Consider the following 19276-nt stretch of genomic DNA (forward strand, 5'->3'; position numbering starts at 1 on the left):
AATATTAGTTAAAAATATTTGTGAGTGAATTTGGCTGCAAAATAAGTCCATAATAACAACTTAGTCTTTCTGCTTCTATATTTATTTAATTTTGCCTTTTACCAGATGAGTTTTTCTTCATCTGCTATGTAGTTTTTCTTTAGGGAGAAAACATGTTTGACTCAGGACAAATTTTTGTGACACAGATTTTTCCGGATTTCTTCCAATTTCAAACTTTTCTTGCTTGCTATTTTATTTTGTTTGAGACGGAACCTTGCTGTGTCACCCAGCCTGGAGTGTAGGGTGCGATCTCAGCTCACTGCAATCTCCGCCTCCTGGGTTCAAGCGATTCTCCTGCCTCAGCCTCTCGAGTAGCTGGGATAACAGGCTTGTGCCACCACACCTGGCTAATTTTTAAAATCATTATTATTCATTTATTTATTTTTAGACAGGGTCTCACTTGGTCAACCGAACTGGAGTGCAGTGCCACGATCTCGGCTTGCTGCAACCTCTGCCTCCCAGGCTCAAAGCAATTCTCCTGCCTCAGCCTCCCAAGTAGCTGGGATTACAGGCATGTGTCACTATGCCTGGCTAATTTTTGTATTTTTAGTAGAGACGGGGTTTCACCACGTTAGTCAGGCTGGTCTTGAACTCCTGACTTCAAATGATCCACCCGCCTTAGCCTCCCAAAGTGCTGGGATTACAGGCGTGAGCCACTGTGCCTGGCCAAGTTTTGTATTTTTCGTAGAGAGGGGGTTTCACTCTGTTGGCCAGGCTGGTCTCGAACTCCTGATCTCAGGTGATTCACTGGCCTCAGCCTCCCAAAGTGCTGGGATTACAGGCATGGGCCACTGCACCCAGCTGCTTGCTATTTTAATTGGGAGGCAACATTACCAGAGTTTGTCTGCAAAGTAGAATCTTCATGAAAGGAAAACAAAGGTTTGATGGACAGGATTTACTTGTAGGCAGTTTGTTTATGTGCTCAAAAGCACCCAAAAGAGAGTTGTGGAAAGAAACACCTATTGTATGGTAATCATATGAAATTATATCTGAATATACTCTTATCTGTGCAGTGAAGTATTTCAGAAAAGAGAAACACCTTTGTATCTTCAAATAAGTAGGTTGAATGGCTTCAGTTCTGATGGGTCATTTGTAATGATTATCATCTATTTTTCTCTTTGCATTTTAAAGTTTTCTTCTTCATTTGTTAAGACAAACTACACAAATAGAAAAGAAACAGATATGGGAGAGGAAATAGGGATGAGAGAAAGAGGCTTGATTAGAGGATTTGAAAACATAATGAAATAGAGGTCTCTAAATTGGATTCTGGGCTTTGGTCTTGATAACAACCGTCTACTCAATCCCTCTGCAGCTGAAAAAACTGAAAACAGGAAGTGTTTTTGCTTTAAGGGAAAGATTTCATTTCAAAACTAAGGCATAAAGTTGGATGAGCTAGAAATAACCATGATCTTTGTAACCAGAAGAATTATCAGATATTGGGGGTTCCTAGTACGAAAATGCAATCCCCCTATTGACTCTCCTTTCCAGGTTTTTAAAGTATAAGAAAACATGTCTTGTGTTATTAACGGTTCAGATGGAATCAAGCCAGCCAAAGGCACCAGCACAGCAGGTAGCTACCTGTGTGGTGTGATTTCAGGGATAGTACTTAACTGAAAATATTGCCTTTTATTGAAATGCCCACCCTTACAACCCTTTTTCTTCTGTTATCAAAATGTATATTTAATTAAGCAAGTAATTCATTAGTAACTTATTACTTTAAAGATTCAAACCATATAGTGGTAACTAGTTAATGAACTAACTTATAAATCAGTCATTAATTTGACCCTATATTTTTGCTAACCATTATGACACGACAAGAATTGGCAGGAAAGTCTCGAATACAGGGGAGAGTAGTGAGTGCAATTAAGAGTATTAGGTGCTGGCTGGGCACAGTGGCTCATACCTATAATCCCAATACTTTGGGAGGCTGAGGTGGGCTGATTACTTAAGGCCGGGAGTTCGAGACCAGCCTGTCCAACATAGTGAAACCTGATCTCTACTAAAAATACAAAAAATTAGCTGGGTGTGGTGGTGCATGCCTGTAATCCCAGCTACTCTGGAGGCTGAGGCAGAAGAATCGCTTGAACTCGGGAGGCAGAGTTTGCAGTGAACCAAGATCACACCACTGTACTTCAGCCTGGGCAACAGAATGAGGCTCTCTCTCTCTCTCTCTCTCTCTCTCTCTCTCTCTCTCTATATATATATATATATATATACACACACACACACACACACACACACACACACGAACACACACACATACACAATATATATGTGTGTTATATATATGTATGTTGGTGGTCCATTGGCAAAGCTAAGAAAATTGTAGATCAACTCTGCCATCTACTCAGCAAAAGCCAATCCCTTCACCTATCACATCTGGGCTTATTAGCAGAGGCCTCTATGATCCCTCCGTATCCTGGCCTTTCCAGTGAAAAACAACCAGTGCTGACATTGAGTGCCCCTTAAGGGACACTGACACGCCAACTGTCAGGTAAAGGTAGGAAGGGTGAGGCTGGTGTAATTTTCTGTAAGTCTGCAGGTTTAAAAACAAAACAAAACAAACTCAAAAACCTCTAAGATTGATGAACAATAAGAAAATGTTTGGCTTTATTCTTGAATCATAGTAAAAGCTAATATTTATTGAATACGAAGTACAGGCATACCTTGTTTTATTGCACTTCACTTTATTGGACTTTGCAGATGTTGTGTTTTTTACAAGTAGAAGGTTTGTGGCAACTGGGTTGGGCAGGTCTATTGGTGCCATTTTTCCAACAACATGTGTTCACTTCATGTGTCTGTGTCACATTTTGGTAATTCTCATAATATTTCAAGCTTTTTCATTATTATCATACCTGTTATGGTGATCTGTGGTTGGAGATCTTTGATGTTACTATTGTAATTGTTTTGGGGTGCCACAAACTGTGCCCATACAAGACAGCGAACTTACGGATAAATGTGTGTGCTGACTTCTCCGCCTACTGGCTGTTCCTCTATCTCTCTTTCTCTTGCCTCGGGCCTCCTTATTCTCTAAGACACAAAAATATTAAAATTAGGCCAATTAATAATTCTACAGTGACCTCTAAGTGTTCAGTGAAAGGAAGAATCCCGGGTTTCTCACTTTAAGTCAAATGCTAGAAATGATTAAGCTTAGTGAAGAAGGCATGTTGAAAGCCAAGAGAGGCTAAAAGCTAAGCTTCTTATTCCAAACAGCCAAGTTATGAACGCCAAGGAAAAGTTACCGACGGAAATTAAAAGTGCTACTCCAGTGAATACACAAATGATAAGAAAACAAAACAGCCTTATTGCTGATGTGGAGAAAGTGTGAGTGTTCTGGATACATCAAACCGGCCACAGCATTCCCTTAAGCCAAAACCTAATCCAGAGCAAGGCCCTAATTTTCTCTCATTCTATGAAGGCTGAGTGAGGTGAGGGAATCTGCCGAAGAAAAGCTGGAAGCTAGCAGAGGTTGCTTCATGAGGTTTAAGGAAAGAAGCCATCTCCATAACAAAAAGGTGCAAGTGAAGCAGCAAGTGCTGATGTAGAAGCTGCGGCAAGATCATTGATGAAGGTGGCTACTCCAAACAACTGATTTTCAATGTGGACAAAAAAGCCTTCTATTGGAAGGAGATGCCATCTAGGACTTTTCTCACTAAAGGGAAGTCAATACCTGGTTTCAAAGCTTCAAAGGACAGAATGACTCGTTGTTAGGGGCTAATGCAGCTGGTAACTTTAAGAAGAAGCCAAGCTCACGTACCATTCTGAAAATCCCAGGGCCCATAAGAAGTATGCTGAGTCTACCCTGTCTGAGCTCTAAAGGAACAGCAAAGCCTGGATGATAGCACCTCTGTTTACAACATGGTTTACTGGATATTTGAAGCCTACTGTTGAGACTTACTGCTGAGAAAAATAATTTCTTTCAAAATATTACTGCTCATTGACAATGCACCTGGTCATCCAAGAGCTCTGAGGGAAATATACAAAAAGATTAATGTTTTCATGCCTGCTAACATAACATCCATTCTGCAGCCCATGGACAATCTCACAATAAAACTTTAAGGGATAAGGAGTTACTTCTTTTGAACGAGCAAAGAAAGTGGTTTCTTGAGATGGCGTCTACTCCTAGTGAAGACGCTGTGAACGTTGTTGAAATAACAACAAATTTAGAACGGTTCATAAACTTAGCTGATAATGCAGCAGCAGAGTTTGAGAGGATTAAGTCTAATTTTGAAGGAAGTTCTACTATAGGTAGAATGCTATCAAACAGCCTTACATGCTATAGAGAAATCCTTTGTAAAAAGAAGACTCAATTAATGTGGCAAACTTCACTAGTGTCTTATTTTAGGAAATTGCCACAGTTGTCCCAGCTTTCAGTAGCCACTGCCCTTATCAGTCAGCAGCCCATCAACATCAAGGCAAGACCCACCACCAGCAAAAAGATTATGACTTGCCGAAGGATTGGATGATCTTTGGCAATTTTTTCGCAATAAAGTATTTTTCTTTTCTTTCTTTCTTTTTTTTTTTTTTGAGATGGGGTCTTGCTCTGTTGCCCAGGCTGGAGTGCAGTGTGCAATCACAGCTCACTGCAGCCTTGACCTCCCCAGGCTCAGGTGGTCCTGCCACCTCAAGCAATCTGCCTGTCTCAGCCTCCCAAAATGCTACATTTATAGGTATGAGCCACTGTGCCCAGCCAATAATAACGCTTTTTTTTTTTTTTTGGCAGAGTTTCACTTTTTCTCCAGGCTGAAGCGCAGTGGTATGATCTTGGCTCTCTGCAACCTCCACCTCCTGGGTTCAAGTGATTCTCCTGCCTCAGCCTCCCGAGTAGCTGGGATTATAGGCATGCGCCACCGCACCCAGCTAATTTTTGTATTTTTAGTAGAGACAGTGTTTCACCATGTTGGCCAGGATGTCTTGATCTCCTGATGTCATGATCCGCCTGTCTCAGCCTCCCAAAGTGCTAGGATTACAGGCGTGAGTCACTGCACCCGGCCAATAAAGTATTTTAAATTAAGGTATGTACATTGTTTTAGACACAATGCTATTGCACACTTAGTATACTACATATACGTAAACATGATTTTTATATATACTAGGAAATCAAAAAATTGGTATGACTCACCTTATTGCAATATTCACCTTTTTAAGATGGTCTGGAACCAAAAGTGTAATATCTTCAAAGTACGCCTGCATATTCTTTGCCATGTTCTACAAACTTCCTATGCGTGAAAGCATTGAAACCTATCTTCACTTTGCAGATAGGGAAACTGAAGCATGGAGAAGTAAATCACACAGTTAGAAAGCAGTAGGGCCAGGATTCAGACTTCAGTGATCTGACATCAAAGCTTGCTGGCTTTATTACCGCACTGCTCTGCTAGAGACTTGTGGCTGGAATAGAGTATGAAGCTCACTCTCAGGGAGGGTTTCCACCAGCATGACAGTGACACTGAAAGCATTTTGGTCCTTATTTCTTTGTCAAAACACACCATTCAAAGTTATTTTAGAGTATTTGTCTAAAGATTTTGTAACAAATCAATTCCATTTCCAGCTCTCAGAATGGCCCTGTGGGATAGCTCATTGAATATTTGGTCACCTTGGTGATGCCATAGAACCAAGATATTTAGTCAAACTTATCTGGATGTTGCTGTGAAGACAATTTTCAGATGAGATTAACATTTAAATCAGTAGACTTTGAGTAAAGCAAATTACTTCCATAAGGTGGGTGGGCCTCAACCAATCAGTTGAAGGCCTTATATGGAAAAAGACAGAGGTTCCCCAAGGAAAAGAGAACATCTGATTGGTTCTGCTTCTCTGGAGAACCTTCCTAATGTGCCAATACTATTAATTTTTGGGAGGAGGGCTCTGAAAAACTTTCCCTTGTATTCAGCTATAATGTGTTGTAAGCAAAGCTGTTGCAAAATCTTTGTTTACAATGAATGGTCTGAGGTATTATCATGTCCTTTTTTTTCTTTCTCTGCACAGTCCTGCATAACCCCTTGTTCACAATCAAACTGACTTTCACATACAGAAGCACCAAAAGGCACAGGAATGGATGCCAGTAGACTCATTAGCACCTCCTCAACATCACCTCAGTCCACTTAACTGAGAAACAGCTGTTGAAGGTGGCAAGAGCCAAAATAAAACCCAGTTCTCAACCAAATAAAATATCTCTGAAAAGAGGAAAAAATGTTTGTGAGATGTAATTGTCCCATTTTTAGGAGAAACTGTAAAAGAAACAGCCAACAGTTACACAGAAATTTAAGATTGTGCCTACGTTAATTCCAAGCAATAGTCTTTCTATTTATAACCTATGCTAATTAAATGTTATCACTTAACATTCATTATTGACAGAGGTTTTCTGGCTATTGTCAAATCTCAAGTGAAAACCTTTTAGCTTCTTTCATTCCTTCTCAATGAAACTAATTTGGCAGTCTCTTTCAAAGCAGTGTCTTCAATTAGAAAGCACTCCCTCATACATGAATGAATAATGTGTTTCCTCAGGTCATTGATAAGATGAGCTTAGAATGAGCTTAGAACGCTACGGTGGTGGTGCTCTGTTCTGGACTGCAGAAGAATCTGGAATGTTAGCTACTATGTCACAAGAGCAGAACATTATGGGGGAAGAAAACACAGAAGACTAATTTTTCAAAAAATTAAATAAATTTAAGAAATGAATAAAAGAGTCTTAAAATATAAAGCCTAATAAATCTCAAGAGTAGATTGGACATAGCTAATGAGAAAATGAGTTCTGGAAGAAAAGTTGGAAGATACGGAGGATAGAATGAGATGCACCAGCAGACATCTGAGTGGGCCAGTGGTTTATGATATTAGGCATTTTGTTTCTCCTCACTATAAAGATAGGTATTCTTGGACACTTTGCAGGTTTTAAAAATAATTCTCTTGCGGCCGGGCGCGGTGGCTCACACCTGTAATCCCAGCACTTTGGGAGGCCGAGGCTGGTGGATCACCAGGTCAGGAGATTGAGACCATCCTGGCTAACAAAGTGAAACCCCATCTCTACTAAAAATACAAAAAATTAGCTGGGCGTGGTGGTGGGCGCCTATAGTCCCAGCTACTCGGGAGGCTGAGGCAGGAGAATGGCGTGAACCTGGGAGGCAGAGCTTGCAATAAGCCGAGATCACGCCACTGCACTCCAGCCTGGGCGACAGAGTGAGAGTCTGTCTCACAAAAAAAAAAAAAAAAAAAAAAGAAAGAAAAAGAAAATAATAGTTCTCTTGAAAATTACTACCTTAAAAAGTGACATTGATAAAGATACTCTGAAGAATTGGTCACTTTTATTAATTGGATGAATGCAGGTAAACAAAATTATTAATTCCAGGTAACCCCTTATAGGCATAATCTATCTGCTAATTTCCCTTGCAATCATTTTGTTTTATTTCTTATTCTTAAATAATTTTGTAAAGCACCTCAATTCCTCATTTCACTTCTTCACATACTGACTGCCTTTCTATATAATAAACAATATGATCTAGCTGGGTGCAGTGGCTCACACCTATAATCCCAGTGCTTTGGGAGGCCAACGCATGAGAATCACTTGAGCCCAGGAGTTTGAGACCAGCCTGGGCTGGGAGATGGGAGACCCCATCTCTACAAAAATTTAAAAATTAGCCAGCACGGTGGTGTGCACCTGTGGTCCCAGTTACTCTGGAGGCTGAGGTAGGAGGATTGCTTGAGCCCAGGAGGTTAAGGTTCTAGTGGGCTGTGATTGTGCCACTGCACTCCAGCCTGGGTGACGGAGCGAGACCCTGTCTCAAAAAAAATTATATGAGCTAACATGTATTCAGTGTTTGTTATTATACTAAGCATTATAAAACAGTTTACATTTATTATCTCATTTAATCTTACAACATGCAAAAGTGGAAGGTAGTGTTATTTTCTTCATTTTACATGGAAGGAATGGAGAACCAAATAGGTTAAGATACTTGCCCAAGGTCATACAGCTACTCATTCATAAAGGAAAACAATTTACATGTGTTTGTCAAGGTTATTCATTGCAGGAGTGACTCATCTCATACCTAATTATAAGTCACTCTTTTATACGACCCGTTTCACACTCCTTCCTCTCCTCTTCCATTACAACTAATCTGATTCCACCCTCCCTTCTCCAAATAAGAAATGTTCACAGTCTGGGGAAAAAATATCTAGAAGATTCAATGTTTTTGGTTTTATTATTTTTTCTTTCTTTCTTTCTCTCTCCTTCCTTCTTCCTTCCTTCCTTCCTTCCTTCCTTCTTCCTTCCTGAACCACCACCATCCATCCCACCACCCGTCCACGGATGGCGCTGGCGAGCGCTGGCGTCCACCCGTCCACCAACCGTCCGTCCAGAACGGCTGGTTCACCACCCGTCCGTCCGTCCGTCCGTCCGTCCGTCCACCGTCCGTCCTGGCGGCGGTTTTCTTTTCTGACAGAGTCTGACTGAATGCCCAGGCTGGGTGTGTGAGGCCATCTGTCTTCACCAAACTCCTCCAGATCACACCATTCTCTTTTGCCTCCTGAAGCCTCTTGGCATGGGACTACAGGGTGCTTTCAGTCAAGCGTGATTTTTTTAGTACAGACGGGTTTCACTCAGGTTAGCCAGGATGGTCTCAATCTCTTCCACTGCGGATCCTCTGCCTCAGCCTCCCAAAGTATTTTAGAAGTTTTATTCTGACAATTTCTCCACATTGGCTTCATTTGATTATAAAGACCTGCTAATGGTAGCTTCATATGTTTCATTTTGTAAGTTCCGAGGAAAATCCTTCAGATTTGGTGTTCTAGGATATCAAGACACTTACTTTTTTTTTTTTTTTTTTTTGAGATAGAGTTTCACTCTTTTTGCCCAGGCTGGAGTGCAGTTCTGCAATCTCGGCTCACTGCAACCTCTGCCTCCTGGGTTCAAGTGATTCTCATGCCTCAGCACCCCCGGGGTAGCTGGGATTACAGGGGTGTGCCACCACGCCCAGCTAATTTTGTATTTTTAGTAGAGATGGGGTTTCACCATAATTGCCAGGCTGGCCTTGAATTCCTGACCTCAGGTGATCTATCCTCCTCGGCCTCCCAAAGTGCTGGAATTACAGGCGTAAGCCACGGCACCCGACCTCAAGACACTTTCATGAGGATCGTTAGGTCAAGGTTTAGATGAGAAATTCATTGCTGTGATGTATAGAGGCAACAGCATCCTCCTACATCCTGGCTAGAGCAGCAAAGCTTGCTACTGTTTGGCAAAGTTTCTAGGTGGTATTTTTAGGACAATATCCTCCTCTGTTTGGTGCTGCTGGAATATAGCTCTTGATTCACAGATGGGTGTCTCTGGGGTGACTGGGGAGCTAAATTGTCAAGGCTTCCCCTTACTGGATAAACAGTGACTCTTTTCCAATTTTTGTAAAATCTTAACAGGCCACCAAGGCTGATGAAAAAAGCTTCAGAAGAGAAACTTGTAGGCACCTACAGGTGGTGTGTCATTTAGAGGGAAGTATATACTTGACAATGCTTTTTTTTTTTTTGGAAACAGAGTCTTGCTCTGTCACCCAGGCTGGGGTGCAGTGGTGCAATCTCGGCTCACTGCAAACTTCAGCTTACTGCAAAATCCGCCTCCTGGGCTCAAGTGATTCTCCCACCTCAGCCTCCCAAGTAGCTGGGACTACAGGCATGTGCCGCCATGCCCAGCTAATTTTTGTATTTTTAGTAGAAACGGGGTTTCGCTATGTTGCCCAGGCTGGTTTCAAACTCCTGGACTCAAGTGATCCACCCGCCTCAGCCTCCCAAAGTGCTGGAATTACAAGCGTTAGCCACCATGCCCAGCCACATTTGGCAATATTTCTTAAACCTCAGTGTGACTATGAATCACCTGGGGATCCTGTGAAAGGTCAAACTCTGATTCTGGGTAGGGTCTAAGATTCAGTATTTCTTTTCTTTTCTTTTTATTTTCCTGTGCCAATTCATCTGCAAAGCATTAGATATACATTAATTAAACTATTGATGAAATTCTGAAGCTGTCAATCCATGTTAGTGTGCTAGAGTCTTTTTCACATTTCTAAAATTTTTGTGGGTACATAGTAGGTGCCTATGTTTGTGAGGAGAGTCTGCATTTCTGACAAGCTCCTGGGTGATGCTGACACTACTCGTCTCTCAACCACAAGGATATATGGATCTGTATGGAGGAATAATATTGCCTTTCAATGGAGCTAGCCACGGTTGGTTTATTTGTTTTTGCTTATCTTGAAGGCTTGTGCTAAATAATAAAATCTTCCTCACTTTCTTTCCACCTTGTCACTTGTGTTTGGAGCAACACAATGGAAGGAGCAAGCTGTAACTTGTGAATGGGAGACACATTAATGAAAGAAAGCTCCAGAGAGAGAACTCAAGCTGGCATGTTGCCATGATGCTGGGCTAATCACACTGAGCTGGAAGAGTGATTCCCCTGGAGTCCTTATCAAGTGACACCATCTTAATTACCCAGTGAAAAGACAGCCTGTTTCCAGCAAACAATTACTTCCTGATTGATACCCTTGTCTTGTTTAGTATGTTTCCTGACCATTTATAGCCAAACATTTGATGTACTTTTCCTGAGAAGGAAAATCACCTTCTCAGCTATCTCTACTCAGCAGAAGCCCTGACCCACATCACACACAAAAACGTCTACATTTAGCTATCGTGAATGGTTTGAAACTTCTCACTATTTATTATGCTTCGGTGACTTTTACCTTTAGATGAAGAATTGAGAAGGGCACACAAGTTCCTCTCAGCAACATGTTTTATGCTTGAGGCTAAGGCCTCAACTTGGGGAAGGGAAGAAGGTTGTTTCAAGCCTGTGGCTTCCTGTCACTCCCCACCCTTGGAAGACCCTTCACTTTTGGGTGTGGCCTGGAGGTCTCATGGACAGCAGTCCCTTCTGACACCCAGTGAGATATCATTTGGGAGGGCAGTGCAGCCCTCAGTTCCCCTCATGGCCCTCTCTTTCACTTCCCTCCATGGCACCACCACATCGAGTTGAAGATGTTATTGATTAGTGCAGTGGATATTTAGTGTCCTCCCAATATTCATGTCCACCCAGAACCTCAGAATGTGACCTTAATCTGGAAATAGAATCTTTGCAAATGTGGTTAGTTAAGATAAGATCATACTGAGTTAGGATGAACCTGAAATCCAATCACTGGTATCCTTGTAAGAGGAAAGGACACAAAGAGACAGAGGAGATACACAGAGAAGCCCAAGTAATGATGGGTACAGAGACTAGAGTGGTGCAGCTACAAGCCAAGGAATGCCAGGGATGGCCAGCTAGCAGAAGCTAGGGAAAAACACAGAGGGACTCTCCTCTGGAGTCTTTGGAGGGAGTGTGGCCCTGCCGACACCTTGGTTCTGGACTTCTGTCCTCTAGAACTGTGAGAAAATAAATTTCTGTTGCTTGAAGTCACCCAGTTTGTGGTACTTTGTTGCAGCAGCCCTGGAAAACTAACACAATGAGTAAGGGAAAGTAAAGGAATTAAAAGTTGTGCAGGAAAGAATTTAAAACTATGTGAAAATCATGACTTTCCCCCTTCCGTCTAAGGAAAAAGAAATCCCTAAGAATGAATAGGTCCTCCTCATTTGCTCACCTTACTCAAGGCTCAAGTCAGAGCTTTCTATAGGTGCATCTTTTTCAAATCTCCACAGTTCAAATCTCCATCCAGTAGGGGATTTTATTCATTTAGGACTCTTGGGAAATCTTGCTCACTACCATTAGGGATTGGTTTCACCCTAGGGCTGATTTCTCTTCCCCTACAATTTGTGATAATAGTCCCCAGCTGTGTTTTTCTCTAATTCTGAATATCCAGTTTAGAATCACAGCACAGGGGAAGAACCTCAAGCAGGATGTCCAGAACAAGCAATGGCAACTTAGGTTTATTCTGGGTCTCCTACCCTGTAGTTGTAGATCCGCCCTGTCATTCTTTTGAAGGTCCAGTGTGCATGCGTGCACACACACACACACACACATGCACACACACACACACACAGAGCTCTACATCTCTCTAGAACAAACATCCACTCTCAGATACAACACAATCCAGTGGAGGAATAATTAGCAAAGCCACCCTGTGCACTTAATGGACTTGTAATGGACTTAGGACATCATATAATGTAACTCTTACATTACTATTACTATGCAGATGTCGATAATACAGGATTTTCACCTTCAAACAAGAGGACAAAAACATGATCCTCTTTGGATATTTTGTGGCATTGAAAAAAGGGACAAAAAATCCTTTTGGCCACTCTCTGTTTCTTCAAATCATATTTTCATCTTCTAGCAATTAAAAACAAGAGTTCTGGCATGAAGAATAAAGCCAGCACCAATTTTGGCAAATCATAAAGCAAGAAAGGAAAAAAAAAAATTGAATGGAACAGAAAGGAATGGAAAGAAAAAGTGGACATCTTATAACTGGGCCACAGAGATTGCATCTAAACAGTAAAGACGGTCTAGTTGCTCACTTTTTCTTTGGACTTCTAACACCTTAGATAAGTGTCCTTGCTTTACAAACAATGATATGACTTCTGCCACAAGACAGGCTTGGGGAGAAACCTGGCCATTGGTGTTAAGGTGGATTGCCTCTCCTCGTTTATAATCAGGAGTGTTTTGTGTTGGTTGAGCTCAAAATTCATTCAAATACACTTTCAAAGTTTTCAGTTGATTAAAGTGGCTTTGAAAAAAAAATTCCTAAATTTGTGTCTTTTTGCTGTGCTACTCTTAAATACTTAAAAACCTTTTTTTAATTAGCATAAATACTGCACGTTGACTACAGACAGATCTGTTGATCCAGGTTGTCCAGAAAAACAGACCCAATAGGACATAGGAGATATAATACTTATTTATAAATTTATATCTCCATATCAGAAGAAGATGAGATGTCCTAGCTCAAGCAGTGAAGCAGGAAAAAGGGCAAATTCCTCCTTCTTCCACCTTCTTTTGCTTTTGTTTTTGAGACGGAATCTCTCTCTGTTGCCCAGGCTGGAGTGCAGTGGTACGATCTCGGCTCACTGCAACCTCGGCCTCCCATTTTCAAGTGATTCTCCTGCCTCAGCCTCTTGAGTAGCTGGGACTACAGGCATGCACCACCATGCCTGGTTAATTCTACCTTTTTTTTGTTGTTGTTCTATTCAGGTCCTCAATGGATTGGATCATACCTCAACATTGGGGTCCAGGACCATCTGTCTTACTGAGTCCACTGATTCAAATACTAATCTCATTTGGAAACACCCTCACAGATGCACCCAGAAATATCTGGACACCTCATGGCCTAATCAAGTTAACACATAAAATTAACCGTCATAAAAGGTAAGCAAAATAAAGAAAATAAAAGCTTATAGCAACATCAATGGAAAAATAACTCATATTTTTACTAATATTACTAACACTCTTTCAGGATTTTTCTTTTCTTTTCTTTTTTGAGATGAAGTCTCGCTCTGTCACCCAGGCTGGAGTGCAATGGTGTGATCTCTGCTCACTACAACCTCTGCCTCCCAGGTTCAAGAGATTCTCCTGCCTCAGCCTCCTGAGGAGCTGGAATTACAGGAGCCCACGACCATGCCTGGCTAATTTTTGTATATTTAGTAGAGACGGGGTTTTACTATGTTGGTCAGGCTGGTCTTGAACTCCTGACCTCATGATCTGCTCCCCTCAGCCTTCCAAGGTGCTGGGATTACAGGTGTGAACCACCACACCCGGCTGGATTTTTCTATATTTATAAATATCATTAATATGTTATTTTTAAGATGGAATTATATTATGTTTTTCTGTTTTATAATCTGCTTATCTCCCTAAACTATATTTTGTGAGTATCTTTGCCTTGTTGACAAATGTGCCTCTATATTTATTTAGTCAATCCTGTGGTGCATTTTTACTGTGTCAACTTGGCTGGAACTGTATTCCCTAGAACTTCCTTCCCTGGGTGGCTCTTGGTTACAGTTGGAGAAATAGATGAGTGGAAATTGATGGAAGGTAGAAATGCAGCTGCAGCCATTTTGTTGATAGTAGAGTGTGATGCAGGGCTAGCTGCTGTTGCAGCTCATGCACGTTGTTGCTAATCTGCTAGTTCCCTCTGTAGATATGTACAGCTCTGCAGGGAAGGGCACGAGCTTATCTTGCAGGTTATTGCCATCATTAAGGTTGGCAATCTGTTCTAGAACCCATAGAACTAGTTACATCCTGAGTTCCACATTCTTCTCTCAGGTTTCAGTTTGTCCTTGCTTCATATTCATCCTTCTTTCCCAAGTGCTGGGTCTGATGATTTCAAGCCCAACACCAGAAGCAGAAGCTGCCTTCTTACATAGATGGCTTGACAACCTCCCACATCTGCGTCTCTATCCCCATGTGTCACTTACTCACCGTGGTTCTGCTTCTCCTTTTGAACAGTGTAACCAATCTAGAATTTGGTGCCATAAGTGGGGTATTCTGGTTATCTATTACTATGTAATAAAACATCTCAACACATACTGGCTTAAAACAGCAGTCATCATTTTATTAACTCTCATGGTTACTATGGGTTGGGTATTCGAGAAGGACTCTGGGGTGATTCCACTAACGGTTGCCTCAGGTCCCTTCTAGTGTCCTCTGCCACCTGGTCCTAAAGCCAATGCCATTTGCTTTAGGCTTCTCTTATGGCAGCACCTCACTTAAGGCACCAAATTCTCTTCTGGTAATCAATTACCAGCCTAAAAACCACCCTAAAGCAACAATAATTATTTTATTATCTCTCAGAGTTTCTGTGTATGAGGGATTTGGAAAGGATTCAACTGGCAGGTTCTGGCTCGGTGTCTTCCCGTGGTTGTAGTCTGAAGGTGGCTGGGGCTGGGATGGCAGGAGTATGGAGCAGCTGAGGCTGGCCAGGCATCTCTTTCTCTCAATCTCTCTCTCTTTTTTTTTTTTTTTTTGAGACAGAGTCTCTCTCTGTTACCCAGGCTGGAGAGCAGTGGTGCAATCTTGGCTCAATGCAACCTTTGCCTCTCAGGTTCAAGCGATTCTCATACCTCAGCCTCCCGAGTAGCTGGGACTACAGGCACCTGCCACCACACACGGCTAATTTTTATATTTTCAGTAGAGATAGGGTTTCGCTATGTTGGCCAGGCTGGTCTCAAACTCCTGGCCTCAAGAGATCCACCAGCCTCGGCCTCCCAAAGTGCCGGGATTACAGGCATGAGCCACCACACCTGGCCCAGGCATCCTTCTCTTTACATATAGTCCCAAGGCCTCTCCATGTGTTTTTTCTGCGTGGGCTGCCTCAGAGCCTGGTGGCCTCAGGGCAGTGAGGCCCTTTATATGGTGGCTGAAGACTTTCACAGTGTGAATCCTAGTGAATAAGACAGCACCTTTAATGACTGAGAGTTTTTTTGTTTCGAGAATGTGATATTCTCTTCCTTCTCTAAGGATATTGATGCCTTTTTTTCCCTTTTTTGTTTTCATCTCCTTCCATAGTTTCTTTCTTCCAATATTTTTTGTTTACGCTCTCTTTTACGAGTCTCATCCTTTTAGTTTGCATCTATTTCATTAGTAATAAAGTTAAACCTTTAAAAGCTGATTATTAGTCACACGCATTTTTTCCTTTTTGAACTGCCAGTTCATTTCTTTTGCCCATTTTTCTATTGTGTTTGTCTATTCCTTGAAGGTTTCAAAGAACTCTTTATATGTTAATGATACTAAATGTTTGCCATATATATTACAGATATTATTTTCCCATATAGTTGTCATATTTTCCAAACTAAAAATTATGATAAATGCTGTGTAAAAGGATGTTTATCTGGTTTACCAATGTATGTAGATCAGGGGTGTCCAATCTTTTGGTTTCCCTGGGCCACAATGGAAGAAGAAGAATTGTCTTGGACCACACATAAAATACACTAAACTAACAATAGCTGATGAGCTAAAAAAAAAAAAAAAAATTGCAAAAAACTCATGTTTTAAGAAAGTTTATGAATTTGTGCTGGATTTCATTCAAACCAGTCCTGGGCCACAAGACCTGTGGGCTGCTGGTTGGACAAGCTTGATGTAGATAAAAAGATTTACAAAAACTCATAAAAACAAATTGTACTTAGTTATAATCTAACAATTTACCTTTAAATAAAGGGATTTTTAAAATCCTGAAATAAGAATAATTCTTGAACATCCATACTTAGGAGATAGTGTTTCTCAGTCCTAGCTGCACATGAGAATCACTTAGAGAACTTGCAAAGTACTGACGCCCGGCACCTGCCCTCACCAAAGCTTGGTATGGGATTCTAATGTGCAACCAGGGATGCAAACCTCTGCTGTATGTAATTGATCCTATTGATCAAAGTAGACTTCCTGGCTGGGCGTGGTGGCTCATGCTCATAATCTCAGCACTTTGGGAGGCCGAGGTGGGCAGATCACTTGAGCTTAGGAGTTCGAGACCAGCCTGGGTAATATAGTGAGACCTTGTCTCTACAAAAAAATACAAAAATTAGCCAGATGTGGTGGCACATGCCTGTAGTCTCAGCTACTCAGGAGGCTGAGGTGGGAGGATCACTTGAACTTGGGAGGCAGAGGTTGCAGTGAGCCGAGAGCACCACTGCATTCCAGCCTGAGTGACAGAGTGAAACCCTGTCTCAAAACAAAAACAAAAACAAAAAAAAGCAGCCTTCCTATGGGCAAAGATTTCCTTCTGGAGAACTTGGATCAGAGCATTGCCTGTGAGCCTTGTACTTCCTGGGCTCTAAGCCAGCCTTTTTTTTTTTTTTTTTTTTTGAGACGGAGTCTCACTCTGTCTCCAGGCTGGAGTGTAGTGGCATGATCTCGGCTCACAGCAATCTCCGCCTCCTGGGTTTAAGTGATTCTCCTGCCTCAGCCTCCCAAATAGCTGGGACTACAGCCGCGTGCCACCATGCCCAGCCAATTTTTGTATTTTTAGTAGAGATGGGGTTTTGCCATGTTGGCCAGGATGATGATCTCAATCTCTTGACCTCATGATCCACCCGTCTTGGCCTCCCAAAGTGCTGGGATTACAGGCGTGAGCCACCACACCTGGCCTGAGCCAGCCTTTTTATTGAGAGGTCACAGAAAGTCCATTTGCCCATGTGTCTCCACTTCCTCTTCCACTGCCACCTACTGATATTTCCAATATTATTGTCTGTCCTTAAGGGCTCTTTTCTTCTGAAGTAGGATATTTTCATTTAGTTAAGACATCATGTTACCTGGAAGGTTAACAGAATGTTTACCTCATTTTTTACTGCTCAAAATGGAGTTCAGGAAAAGCAGACCCTCAGGCCCAACTCTGGACTGAGTCAGAATCCACATTTAAGTCAAATTTTCAGATGATTCATATGCACACTAAAGCTAAAGAAAGACAAGTTTATAGGAAGTTGTCCTCCGGGAGGTAAGCTATAACAGGCAGGGACCCTGTCTATCTTATTCACGGTTGTGCTGTCACAGGAAAGATTTGCAGTAATATAGGTTGAATGAATGAATGGATTTGATTAGTAAAGAAAATTAAATGTTTTATTTAATATGAGTCATATAATACAGGTCAACAAGGCTTTCTTTGGATGCCACTATGATAGGCAGAATCAGATCCTGTATATAATTTGCTCAACATAGCATAATATTTGTATCCACTGTATTAGTATGATTTAGGTTGCTTGGCACACATGCTGTGCTCTAATAGGTATAGTGAGTAATTACTTCTATTTGCATTAACACTTTGTAAAGGACATTCATGCATCTTACTTTACGTACTTTCTACAGTGTGCATAGACTTAAGTCTGTGAACCAGGTGAATATGGGTATCTTCGCCTAATTACACAGGAAAACACAGGATTAAGAGATTTGTGGAGGGCTGGACATGGTGACTCACACTTGTAATCCCAGCACTTTGGGAGGCTGAGGTGGATGGATCACAAAGTCAGGAGTTCGAGACTAGCCTGGCCAACATGGTGAAACCCCTTCTCTACTAAAAATACAAAAATTAGCCGAGTGTAGTGGTGCATGCCTGTAATCCCAGCTACTTGGGAGGCTGAGGCAGGAGAATCACTTGAACCCAGGAGGCAGAGGTTACAGTGAGCTGAGATCATGCCACTGCATTCCAGCCTGGTGACAGAATGAAACTCTGTCTCAAAAAAAAAAAGAGATTTGTGGAAAGATTCATAGCGAGTTAATGCCGCACTAGAATTTGCACTCAAAATGCCTGGGTTGCTAGACTACTCTCTAGTTACTTACCACTGAAGGCTTGCATTTGGAACTCCACATTGTATATTGCATATATAAACTAGCAGGGTATATATAAAGTAGTTCAAACTACCATAGAATGCACATGAAAAAGTCATAATAATGGGTAATAAAATGCTTTCATTTAAAGATACATTTTTCTAGTTTTATATATAGTTTTTTCCCTAGTTCTGTGTAACTAAATTTATTTGTTTGTTTATTTATTTATTTATTTATTTATTTATTTATTTATAGAGATGGGGATCTTGCTATGTTGCCCAGTATGGTTTTGAACTCCTGGCCTCAAGCTAGCCTGCCTCCTCAGCCTCCACAGTGGCTGAGGTTTCAGGCATGAGATACTGTGCCTGCTCTGAGTAACCAATTAATGCCTATAATAAAACTCCCAAATGAACATTGGCACTACAGGTATGTAAAGATTTTTTTAAAATCAATTTTAAAATAAAATCTTATTGGATATTCCTCAGACAGCTAACATGAAAATGCTCTTCCTTTTAGAACTTTATATCCTTGTGAGCTGGAGAAAAGAACACATTTTATTTTATGGAACTGTCACTTTATTTTTTGAATCAGAAAATAAACCTTCATTTCTTTTAGATGACACTCAGAATAATCTCTGATCATGTAATTTTCTTCTCAATTCACCAGAGGATATTTGTGGCAGTGAACCTCAAAGATGGATGTTTAGGATAATGTTATGACGTTAGAAGCAAAATAGATAAGAGACATTTGGAAGGAATTCATGCCAGTCCAATACCCTTTTATAAATTATTCTTTCCTCACCTATTTTTATGTAGGAATGTCATTAGACGGATTCAGCTATCTGTTCAGTAGACTTTCTTGTTTAAACCCAAGAGTGAGGACTGTTTCTTAGTCATCATCATATCCCTCAGACCTTTGTATGTGACACTGTCTTGCATTCAATATCAGTTCAAATATTTGCTTAGTTAAATTACTCAGCTGCATTGTGAGACTCCATATTTACATTCCCTGGATGAATCCCCCCCAAAACTCTAAAGTAATAACAAT

This window comes from Papio anubis, chromosome 5 (assembly GCF_008728515.1).
Source record: "Papio anubis isolate 15944 chromosome 5, Panubis1.0, whole genome shotgun sequence".
NCBI lineage: Eukaryota > Metazoa > Chordata > Mammalia > Primates > Cercopithecidae > Papio > Papio anubis.